The 2,688-nt window shown below is 44.1% G+C and overlaps 1 protein-coding gene across 3 annotated transcripts in view; it reads left to right on the top strand.

Annotated features, from left to right (window-relative positions):
* The window catches only part of LOC106821567 (ankyrin-3-like), a 48,670-nt gene that overhangs the window by 18,964 nt on the left and 27,018 nt on the right, over window positions 1–2,688 (top strand). The window contains exon 1 of one of the 3 annotated variants that reach the window (XM_014826438.1): window positions 2,006–2,091. The exons of the other annotated variants lie outside the window; for them this stretch is intronic. The gene's annotated coding sequence lies outside the window, so the exon portion shown is untranslated. Of the gene's footprint in view, window positions 1–2,005; window positions 2,092–2,688 lie in introns of those variants that run through there. 3 annotated transcript variants of the gene reach the window in all.

Consider the following 2,688-nt stretch of genomic DNA (forward strand, 5'->3'; position numbering starts at 1 on the left):
AATCACGTTGATTGGTTCAATTGTCTTTTCGCCGTCACGTCAGGCGGCGAAAGACAAACTCATTTGACTTTCGCCATCGCCGTGAAACACGGCTGGCGCCGTGCCGTGTCAGTGGAGACTGCGCCATAAGATATAATAGATTTGAACTTTGCCGGTAGGGGTGAACGACGCCGTTTCCGTGGCGTTCCGTGCCGCGCCGCGTGTGTGGAGACAGGCCTTAAGTCTAGTGATTGGAGTACTACAATTAGCAATATACTAGCAGTCTATGCAGTCTAGTAGTCCTACAGTGACGCGTGAGGCTGAGCAATGGGCTTGATCATCTTGATAATGGGTCTGTGTATTAACAGCTTATTATTTATTATTATACTTATAATTAGTATTAATTATTTAACAGCTTATTTGGACCCTTCATGTACAATTTGCCTAGCGTCCTTGCATGAGGTCATTTGACCCCAACAGATAAAATATGCACTCAAAAAAGCCGACATATACTGGTGGTGGTGGTGTGCTCCTAACAAGACGTACTGAATTTGTGCTAGTTTCACTGTACACGATTCAGTGTGGATTTGAAAAGGGCTAGATAACTCTTAACTGTTATTTACTTATTGGGCCGGTTCTAAAGCCGTTAGGGTTAGTTACGCTCATAGGGTCTATGTCCCCCAGGGTACTGCCGGAACGTACCTTGGGTACGGTCCGGTATACCAGAACGTACCCTGGTCACTATTTGATATGGTTAGGGTTAGGATTAGGGTTAGGGTTAGGTTTAGGGTTCGGGTTAGGGAGTAGGCGTAGGCGACTCCCTAGACTCGTTAGTGGAGTAGGCTAGGTACGGTCCGGCATATAATATATAGTACCAGGGTACGTTCCGGCAGTACCCCGGGGGACATAGACCCTATCAGCGTTAGTTACACACCCTAACTCGCGCACGTGCACCTGTAGGCTGTAGCGCTGTTCAACGTGTAGGCCTACATAGCAGTGGCGGTTTCAGGGGGGGGGGAATTGGGTGGCTAGCCACCCCCCTCTGTTGGACTAATAATATTTTTACACATATACCAATTAATTATAGCCAAGTATAATAGTCGCGCGGCTGTACAAAACTGCACTTGATGCATAGGTTAAATTATGTAATTGAGTGGCAAAGCAGGTTATAACCCGTTTGCAGCTTTTTTCACAATTCCAAGAAAGAGTTTTGGCGGTCGCCCTCATCCCAGCGGTGGTCACCTCCTACCTATTCAATAATGCCCCCCCCCCTGTACATCAATCAATGCCGCGCTGCAAGTGCGAGAATTGTTCTACTAAAAAGAGAATTGTCGTAGTCAGAATGAAGGCTGTACATGTACACAAAAGTGCCTCAAACACCATCTCCTGCTATCTACATTTTCAAAATTTTCTGGGGGAGGGCCCCCATTAAACCAACCAATTTTCCACCCCCCCTCCTTGAAGTCCTGGATCCACCACTGCATAGGTAATGGTGATACATGTTGAACAGCATTACAGGTGCCAGTGGCGAGCCCTAACCCTTTAAAATAATAACCCTATAAGTAACCGCGTACTCCAGTAGGCCCCTATATGCCTACTGTCTAGACATTTCTACGACTGCCATAGTCAAACCGCAGCTTCTTTGTTTTTTATCAGGAGCTACTTTATTTTTTATAATTATAGCAGAAGTGGCTACGGATACATCGCTGTATCGCCAAGCTAAAGATAAAAGCAATTAAAGTTGATAAAATAGACGGATCAACACTGCGAATTTCAGTTGAAATAGCTTCAATTTTGCAATTGACGAACGAAAACGAAGGGAATTCCAATATGGGATGACAAAAATTGAGAATATCTGTTTGATTGAGTACTTATAGATGAGTGATAGACAGTGTTGATCTGTCTATTTGATCAACTTTGTGTCGCTCCATGATGTTTGTGAATTATGCTGACTACAATACGTTTACTGTCGATATACAAACAAGATGCATACAAGTAAGATTATTTTCATCAATTTCAGACCGGTGTCAACAAGACCATGAGACAAGAAACAGAGAATCATCAATTAAGGATCAGAGCAAACTGCCCAATTTTGCAAGGGGCGGTCAACAAGTTAAGAGCAGCTACAACGCCTATTCCGAGACGACACCCGACTGGTGTCTATTGCATCTAAAAAGTTGTTTTAAGATAATCCTACCTACGCTCCATAAAACCAGTCCGCACTTTAAAAGGCTTTACATTTCTTCCCAGATATAATTTCATACATTTGCCACTTAGTAGCTAGGGAGGGAGAGAAGAAGTGTGTGTGTGTGTGTGAGAGAGAGAGAGAGAGAGAGAGAGAGAGAGAGAGAGAGAGAGAGAGAGAGAGAGAGAGAGAGGAGAGAGCAGAAGAAGGAGTATGATAAGTAGAGTTATTAGAAGACGAGACAGAGAGAGAAAGAGAGAGAGAGAGAATAGATTGATGAAGAGAGAGAGAGAGTAAGAGAGAGAGAAGAGTAAGTACGATGAAGAGAAGAGACGAGAGAAGAGAGAGAGAGGAGAGAGAGAGAGGAGAGAGAGAGAGAGAGAGAGAGAGAGAAGAGAGAGAGAGACGAGGCTATAGAGAGGAGTAAGATAGAAGAGAAAGAGAAGAGAACCGAGTATGAAAGAGAGACGGAGAAGAGACATAAAGAGAGAGGAGAGAGATGGATGAAAGCTGTGGGAGAGATA

Source organism: Priapulus caudatus, unplaced genomic scaffold, assembly GCF_000485595.1.
Source record: "Priapulus caudatus unplaced genomic scaffold, Priapulus_caudatus-5.0.1 Scaffold77, whole genome shotgun sequence".
NCBI lineage: Eukaryota > Metazoa > Priapulida > Priapulimorpha > Priapulimorphida > Priapulidae > Priapulus > Priapulus caudatus.